The sequence below is a fragment of the Chrysochloris asiatica genome, unplaced genomic scaffold (genome assembly GCF_000296735.1).
Source record: "Chrysochloris asiatica unplaced genomic scaffold, ChrAsi1.0 scaffold00081, whole genome shotgun sequence".
Classification (NCBI taxonomy): domain Eukaryota; kingdom Metazoa; phylum Chordata; class Mammalia; order Afrosoricida; family Chrysochloridae; genus Chrysochloris; species Chrysochloris asiatica.
In genome coordinates this window covers 9,675,805-9,685,664 of record NW_006408599.1, presented here as the reverse complement: position 1 = coordinate 9,685,664, position 9,860 = coordinate 9,675,805, and positions in this window count along the sequence as shown.

Genomic DNA, 9,860 nt, shown 5'->3' with positions numbered 1-9,860 from the left:
TTAGTCCTCAATCTGACATCTTTGCTCTGATCACTTTAAAGAGGTCTTGTGCAGAAGATATGACTAATGTACTACAACATTTGAGTTCTTGAGTTCTTGACTGCTGCTTCCATGAGTATTGATGGTTGATCAGAGCAATATTAAGTCTCTGACAATTTCAATCTTTTTTTCCATTTGTATTGTTGTTGTTAAGTGCTGTTGAGTCGGATCTGACTCATAGCGACCCTATACAGGGTTTCCGAGGAGCAACTGGTGAGCTTGAACCACCGACCTTACAGTTCAAACAGCTTTGCACTCTGGTGCATTAACCCACAGCACCACACCAGGACTCCATATGTATGGATGCTGTTTATTGGTCCAATGATGAGGATTTTTGTTTTCTTTACTTTGAGATGCAATCCATACTAAAGATTGTGGTCTTTGATCTTTATCAGTAAGTATTTTAAGTCCTCCTTGATCTCAGAAAGCACAGTTGTATCATCTGTACATCACAGATTGTTAACGAGTCTTCCTCCAATTCTGGTGCCACGTTTCTTCATATAATCCCACTTCTCAGATTATGTGCTCAGAATGCAGATCAAATAAGTATGATGAAAGACTACAACCCTGTTTCATACTTTCCTAAATTTAAATCATTCAGTGTTCTCTTGTTCTGTTAGAACAACTACCTTCTGACCTGGTGTACAGGTTCCTCATGAGTACCATTAAGTGTTCCAGAATACTCATTCTCCACAATTTTGTCCGTAGTTTATCATGATCCACAACAATTGACAGCCATTGTGTAGTCAACAAAGCATCAGTAAACATCTTTTTGGTATGCTCTGTTTTCAACCAAGATTTATCTGACATTAGCTATGATAGCCCTCATTCCACGTCCTCTTCTGAATCCAGCCTAAACCTCTAGAATTTTTCTGTCAATGTATGGTTGCAGCTGGTTTATACTATCTTAAGCAAGATTTAATTTGCATGCAATGTTAATATTGTCCAATGATATCTGCATTCCACTGAGTCACCTCTCTTTTGCATGGACACAAATACGAATTTCTTCTAGTCAGTGGGCCAGGTAGTTGTCTTCCAAATTTCTTGACGTAGATGAGTGAGTGCCTCGTTCATATAACACATATTTAATGAATATCAATTAAGTTTCAGGCACTGTATTAGACATTGAAGAAAAGAATATGAAACATAATCTACTTCTCTTGCATACCTATACTTTTGGCTAAGGAGAGGGAACAGACAGTGAACTAAAAATGACATACTAGAAAGAACCAGGTGTCAAAAGTGTTTATAACAGAGAATGCTTTGCATTTCTACAGGTTAAGGTCAGCTCTCCTAGCAGTGGGCTCATGGTTGGAGTGCTGATAAAATAGTTACTTCTATTCTAGTTATTATTGCTATATAATAGCTATCTCCTTTTCCACTTGTAATACATACACACATAAAGAAATTCAGGGGCATAAGTAACGATTATATTATACTCTTAGATTCTGTGGGACAGTTTATAAAGAGGATGGCTTGTCTCTTTTCTACAATGTCTGAGGCATCATCTGAGCCAACTTGAAAGCCAAGAATGATTTGACAGATGTGGACTGGAATCATGTAGAGGCATCTTCACTCATATGTCTCATTTGATGCTGGTTGTCAACCAGGACCTTAAATGACTTTTAACCAGATCCCCTACTCATGGCCTCTCCACATGCCCTCCACATGGGCTACTTTTGGTTTCGTCATAGCATGGCAGCTGGTTGCCAACAGTAAGTTGCATCAGAAAAAACAGCATCAGACAAAAAGTAGATCAAAATGTTCTTGTTTTCTATGACCTAGTCTCAGAAGTTACATATGTCACCTCCATCATGGTGGCAGTCAGCCCAAATTTAAGGGGCAAGAACATAGACCCTCCTCTTAAATGGAGGATTGTCAAAATCATATTATAAGGACATGTATATGGGTGAAGTAATTGTAGCCATCTTTAGAAAATACAGTTTATCTAAATACATATCAAAGTGCAGGTGCTCTTAGATATTAAAAAATGGGAATATGTATATATATATGTGTGTGTGTGTGTGTGTGTGTGTATGTATCTTCTTTAATTTACTCACATACCAAAGATATCTAAAGACTTGAGAAATTGTGTATCTCTTAGTGCCAGACTCAAAAATCAGTTCCAACTCCAGTCATCAACATACTCCCTTCCTGAGAAAAGATTCAAAGAAGTTTGCCTTGATTCTGTCTCAGGAAGGGAGTACATTGATGACTGGACTTGGAATTTATTTTGAATAGATGTTCAGTTCCTCAATAGATTAATAAAATTTTTCTCGAGGAAAACGTTCTCAATCCGAATTAGGTGACCCTCTTATCTAACCTTGAGATTACCCCCACCATAATAACTATGCAATATATTATGAGTCTTTGCTCATTTGTTCACCTCCCTCATTAGACTGTGAGTTCTCTGAAGCCAGAGTCCAGATCTTATAAACTAATATATCCTCAGCACCTAGATATCTCCTTGATTATAACATAGTGTTGCTGTTTGTTTCCATTCAGTAGATACTATAAAAGTAGTATTCAATAGATATTTGCTAAAGCATATCATGTTCAGCATTAACCAATTAAAATCACAAGGATATGTCCTATCTCTTGCTAATTGTTGTCCTCAGTCCACTACTCATGACTACTATATACCCAGTGAGAATTTTCCCATTAGAACAATTCAAGACATATGAAACACCTGAGGAAAAAAAGTCTGCATCTAGAAATGGGGCAGGAAGTGTACACAATCAGCCTGGCCTATCTTTAATGTCAGAAAGTAAGAAACTACAATAGAGGAATGATAGATAGATAGATAGATAGATAGATAGATAGATAGATAGATAGATAGATAGATACGTAGATACGTACATACGTACATACATACATACATACATACATGATGGTGGTGGTTAAGTGCGGTGGAATTGGTTCCAACTCATAGTGACCCTATATAGAGTTTCTGAGGCTGTAATCTTTACAGGAGCCAAAAGCCTCATCTTTCTCTCACAGAACCAATGGTAGTTTCCAACTCATAACCACTATGCTACCAGAGCTCCTAGATAAATGATAGATCGATAAATAGATAGATGGAGGACAGATATAGATAGATAGATAGATAGATAGATAGATAGATAGATAGATAGATAGATAGATAGATAGATAGATAGGACAATGATGGAGGCATGTCAACAGAAATAGAAGCCAATTAAAAGAATTCCTAATGGTCAAAGTTAGAACAAAGTAAAATAGTTTTACATTACAACCCAAAATATTAAATAAATATCTCCAACTTCATACTAGTATAAATATAAATGTTTCAAAAGATTACAAATTGAAGGCAAAAAAATAAATCATCAATGCAGAAAAATTCCAAATAAGTACTCCGTCATCAAGGAAGTGGATACCGCTCCACGCTTTTTTAAGTGTAGACTGTTCATAATGAGCGAGGAGCCCTGGTGACACAGTGGTTAAAGCACTCAGCTGCTAACCAAAAACTCAGTGGTTCAAACACATGAGCTTCTCTAAAAGAGAGGTCAGCAGTTCAAACTCACCAGCTGCTCCTTGGAAACCCTATGCAAGGTTGCTACAAATAGGAACTGACTCAATGGCACTTAACAATAAGAACAATTCCCATGGGGCAGTTAGATCCTGTCCTGTAGGGTTGTTATGAGTAGGAATCAATTCATCTGTGGTAGATTTGGTTTTTGGTTTGGGATTTGTAATGACTTCATTCCAAAGAGCATAGTGTGTTGTTAAGTGCATGTAAGTTGGTTCAGAGTATAGTGCAGAAACAGGAAAAATACAGAGTAACTTTACAATGGAGAAGACTGACAAACACTTACCTCAACCAGGTGACCATGGTTACCATCACCAGTGATAGGTCAAGTTGATAGTCTACATCCTTGAAATGATGGGGACTGGTGATCAGTCTAAGATGGAGGATTAGGCAGATATACCACCCAGCCCTTCTACAACAAAGATATGGATGATGATCCTAAAACTCAGAGCTTCAAAGGAAAAGGTAAAGAGTAGATTAAATACTGATTAGGAGAAGAGAAGGAATGAAAACAGCAAACAAGGAGTCATATGGAGCAGTAACTTGCTAACTGCAGTGGCCATCATTTGAATTATTGCAAGCAGTTTTGTGATCAAGCAGGAACCAGATAACTAGCTCTGCTTTCCCAGAACTGCACTGGTACCCATATCAGTGATTGGCACCAAGAGAGATGTGCTCTAACTCCTTACCCTGCACCAGAGGTGAAACCCTCAGTGACCAGAAATGCAAATCCCCTAAACTACCACCCACCCAGTGGCCAGTCAAATCCCTCTCCACTGCCAATGTTGTGCTACTGTTTATTTATTTATTTTTATCTTTTTAAGGCTTTCTTCTAATTTCTTCCCCCCTCTGTTTTCTTCCTCTCCCTGCTAACCTCCTTTCTTTTTGAATCCCATACAGTGAATGGGTCACCTTCCAATGCCTAGCCCTACCCTTCGTCAGACAGCTCGTGCAAAGTTCCCATTCATGTTTGGCATCTAGCCCTTGTGCCAGTACTGTGTTGCAGCTTGGTTTCATTTTTATTTCTTCTCTGTTCTTCCATCTTCCCCTCACCCTTGTTTTTATCTCCCTCCCCCACTTTCTTTATCTGCTTCCTCTCCACCTCACCTTTAAAAATGTGTTTTAATCCTGCAGAGTGGGCACCCTGCCTCCACCCTCTGCCACCTCCACAGACAGCAGGACCACCTCTGCAGGTCAGCAGCCTCCGTTCCCACCCCCATGGTTGGTAGTGCATACTCCCACACACACTTCCACATTCTGGTTGCAGTCATATTTGGTGGCTAGTGTGACACCAGTGATGTACCACTTTACTTTCTCTTTATTCTTTTTCTTTTTTTCTATCTTCTTGGTTCTAGTTCTTTCTCCCTCACTCACTTTCTATGTTTTGCTCTTTTTTCCCTTCTGCTCTTTCCCTCCCTTTTTATGTGACCCTGTAGAGTGGGTGACCCCACCTGCACGTTCAGTAGCAGCTGGCTTTATAACTTTGCAGTCAGCAGTATGGACTCCTGGGGAGCAAGCAGTGCATTCCTACCATTCGGTGTTTGGCAACTAGTAACTGGACCAACACTGTGCTGCTGTAGGTCCCTCTTTTTTATTTTCTTCCTTTTCTTTCTCTTAGTTTTCCCCTCTTCCCTACTTATTTGTTCTTCTCCTTTTTACTTCCCCTTCTCCACTTTTCCCCCATTTGTCAAAAGCCAGAGACTTGACCCAGCCATTCCCAACACACCTCCCACCCTACACACTGAACAAATGCTACCATTAACCCTATCACCACTGAATGGACAACAGACAGTGGTCATGAGCCACCTAACCTGCTCTCATAACTCTATACAACCAGCAATTAAAAAACCACACTCCGACCTGCTACCAAATTCACCCAGAGACAGGTAGTGAGCACCCCAGTACCATCAAACTGGTGACCACAGTAACTAGCTTACCCTAATGCTCAGACATATGAAGATGCTTCAAAAAGTTATCTTTACCATTTCAAAGCACCAGACAACTGTACTATATGCCCAATGGGAGGGACCACTACATGAGGACCAAGCTGTTCTTCCTTCCCCTGCCTGGGTTCAGCTACTCAAGTCTGCTTCTACATGGACTCCTCATACAGTCCCAAAGGACAAGGGTTTTATGAGCTAAACCCAGGTCACTCCCTTGTCACCACAGAGGAAAGCACTCTGGTCTCAAAGTCAGGAGGTTTTAAGGGTCTGTTTGTGGTTCATTATCTCACCTTTCTGTGATCAAAACTAAAACCCTTGGTAAAGGGAACTTCATGAGAACTTTCTATCTCTCACTGTGGCCAGCAAAGAAGAATGTTTTTGAAATTTCTGTCTACTTATTTCCAGTGCAAAATAATTTAAATAAAGCAAGATATACCCATGTTTCTTATTTTTAAGGAAACACTGGTGTAAGAATTATTTTTTAAAAATTAATTTGCATAGGTAGACACACAATTGTGCCCACTACAAGAAACAACTTTTCAGAAACAATAACCAGTCTATCTTCTTTAAATATCAGTGATGGAAGGAAAAGTAAAGAAATGATTTCCCACATTATTTTATATCAATCCAGGCTTCAAATTTGGGTTGACTGAAGTGTGACTTATTGGAAAGAGCAGTTTCCACTCATTTCCTTTACTGTCTCTTGCGATGCATGTGACAAAGGACAGGTTAGTCACAACCTCTGGGACATACGTGCTTTATCCTAAAATGTAGATGTACCTGTCTTATGGTTGCTTGATTATTTTAAGGTGTAAATATACTTATTGTTAGTAACACATGATGGTGGCAGTGGCGGTTATATGCTGTCAAATTGGTTCCAACTCAAAAGACCCTGTATAGGGTTTCTGTGGCTGTACATCTATACAGGAGCAAAAATCTTCATCCTTCTCCAACTGAGTAGCTGGCAAATTGTTACATCCAAATCTCTGAGTTGCTTAAATTCTTAACCATTCATGCATTTGGTTAAAAGAAACCTATTCTATGCAATAATCCTATCTTTAGCATCCTTGAAAGATACTCATTTGGTGACAGGGAGCTTACCACTTTGCTAAGAAATCTGCTTTATGTATACATCCTTCTAGTAAGGCATGAATCTATTAAATATTAATCAAAAGCATACTATATGTCAAAGGCTGTTATTGGTGCTAAGGTTGTATCAATGATTAATACACAAACAAAGTTATCTATTCACTTGGTACTTATGATGGGGGGCTTCCAAGAGTTCATGAAAAACTTCTGTTATCTTTTATTTCTATTTTTTCATAATAATTTTGAAGGCCCCTTGTCAATTCCAGGGGAGAATAATAGAGTAAATATGATATGAAAATTAGACATACACTATATTAATAACAGAGAATACAGAGGCTGACAAAATAAAGCATGAAAGTTTTGGAGGGTATAAGAAATAAATGTTTACAAAAAGTGGCCACAGATGTTCCATTTTTGTTAATATTTGAAGGAAGTTAGGCATGAAAGGATTTGGAGGAAGAACACTTTATGTAAATGGAAACATAGACTCAAAGACTCAAAAGGTGAGGTCTCATATGTGTTGAGAAGACTAATGAGGATGAAATTAAGAGAGTGAAATAAGGATTTTAGGATAAAAAGACAAAGAGGAAATGGACTAAAGGGATGAACAAAAAGGGATAAACCAGCTGGGGCTCTGTAGACTATGGGTGGACTTTGGATTCACTCTCTGAGTGTGAAGATGCCCTTTTGGAGCATTCTGAGTAATGAGTACCATGATCTAACTCAACTTTGAAAAGATTACTCTGACCACTATGTTGCGAACACGTTGAATGAGATAAAGATGGAGACAGGTTTACTAGTCACTGGCTATGAAATAATTCAGGTTGGAAGAAATTGTAGCTTATACCAAGGAAATAGTAGTGGAAGTGAAGTAAAGTGAATGTCCCATGCATTCTGTAAAGTAGAGTCATGAGGATTGATGGGTTAGATAAAGAGTGTATTTGTGTGAGAGAGAACAGAGAGTACCACACTTTTTGGGCCTGAAAACAGAAAAGGATGGAGTTTCCATGATGTAAAATATAAAAAATTATGGGTAGAACAGGTTTGCTGCATGGGTGGGAGGACCAATATTAGGAGTTCATTTTTGGATAGATAATTTGGAAATGTCTATAAGACATCTGGGTGGAGATGTTCGGTGGCCAGCTTCTTAAAAAAGTCTCAAGTTCTGAGGCAGTGTATCCAGGCTACAGGTCAAAATCTGAGAATTACTGTCATCAGAGAGTTGGCATTTTAAAAGCCTGAAACAAGATGAGTTTAATCAGTGAGTGAGTCGCCATAAAGACAATTGAGTCCTGGTCATTCAGAAATTAGAAACAGAAGAGATTAGGAGGAATCTTCAAAAGAGAATAAGGAGTGGCCAGAAAGAAAGGAAGAAAACTAAGTGAATGGGGTGTCCAATAGACAATGAAGAAAGAGCTTCAAAGAGTAAAGCGAGATCAGCACTATCAAATATGGCTGATAGGTGAAGTAAGGTGAGGACTGAAGATCGCCAGTGGATTTAGGATTGTGGCAATCATTGACCACTTTGATAAGATTGGTTTCAGTGAAGTAGTGTGAGTTAAAGATTGACTGCAGTTGGTTTAAGAGAGAATAGAAACAGACAATTCATGTTTTTCCACAAAGAAAAAGATAAATGTGATGATAGCTCATGAAAGGAAAATAGCATTAAACACCTGTTTGTTGTTGTAATAAACTATTATAATTTCATATGCTGAAGGGGAAGATGCTGGAGAGAAGATAAACTAATGATGTAATAGGAAGGAAGGCAGAATTGCTTGAGCAATGTCTTTGATAAAATGAAGAGAGGATAGGTTGCTGGAAAACTTAATTTTCCTAGGAATCCCGAAGACCACCAAAGAATAGTATTTCAGAGCACAGATTACAGATTATCAGTGTCAAAATAGAAAAGCAGATGGATGTGAGGATGAAAATGTGTGAACCAGTTCTCCTGACTGGTTCCATTTTCTTGGCAAAATAGGAAACAAGGCCACTAGTTGAGAACGAGAATGGAGGAATAAGTTTTGGAGATTTCAAAGATGTGGACATTTTTTTTATGTCTGTCTCAAACATCACTCGATGCCCCATTCCCTAGTTTCATAGTTATTTATATAGATACTTTAGTGGTTACCAGTTGGGCTGCTAACCTCAAGGTCAACAGTTTGAAACTACGAGCTGTTCCATGGCAGCAAGATGAAGCTTTCTGTCTGCTCCCATAAAGATTTATAGCCTCACAAGCCCTATGTAGGTTTCCTATGAGTTGGAGCTAACTCCACTGCACATAACCACCATCATGTGACTCAAGAATCATCTGTTCTCCATGACTAAAAAACAAATCTTTGGCAACTGGTTCATGAAACATGATGCTGAGAGTTTTCATGATATAACTCAATCTCATCTGAGTATTCTAGCTGTCAGTAAACCAAAACCAAATCCAATCCACTGCGACTGCGTCAATTCTGACTCACAGCAGCCTTATAGGATAGAGTACAGCTGCCCCGTATGGTTCCTAGGGATGCAAATCGTTACAGAAACAGACTGCCACATCTTTCTTCTGTGATGCAGCTGATGGGTTCAAACTGTTCACCCTTTGGTTAGCAGTCAAGCACATTAATCACTGCATCACCAGGACTCCTTCATTGTAAATTGTTGTTGTTTTAGGTGCCATCGAGTTGGTACCGACTCATAGCGACCCTATGCACAACAGAATGAAACCCTTCATGGTCCTGGGCCAACCTCACAATTGTTTCCACCATTGAGCCTACTGATGCTGTCACCTTGCTAATCCATCTAGCTGGGGGTCTTCCTCTTTTTCTCTGACCCTCCACCTTACCAAACATAATATCCTTCTCCAGTGACTGGTCCCTCTTGACAATATGTCCAAAATATGAGAGATGAAGTTTGACCATCCTGGCCTCCAAGAAGCACTCTGGCTGCATTTCTTTCAACACAGATCTGTTGGTTCTTTTGGCATCCCATGACACTTTCAATATTCTCCTCCAAAACCATAACTCAAAGGCATCAAATCTTCTACAGCCTTCCTTATTTACTGTCCAGCTTTCACATGCATATTAGGTTATTGAAAATACCATGGCTTGGGTCAGGTGCACCTTAGTCCTCAAGCTGACATCTTTGCTCTTCAACACTTCAAAAAGGTCTTGTGCAGCAGATTTGCCTCATGCAATATGTCGTTTGATTTCTAAAGGTAATACAGAAACGTAGATAGATAGATAGATAGATAGATA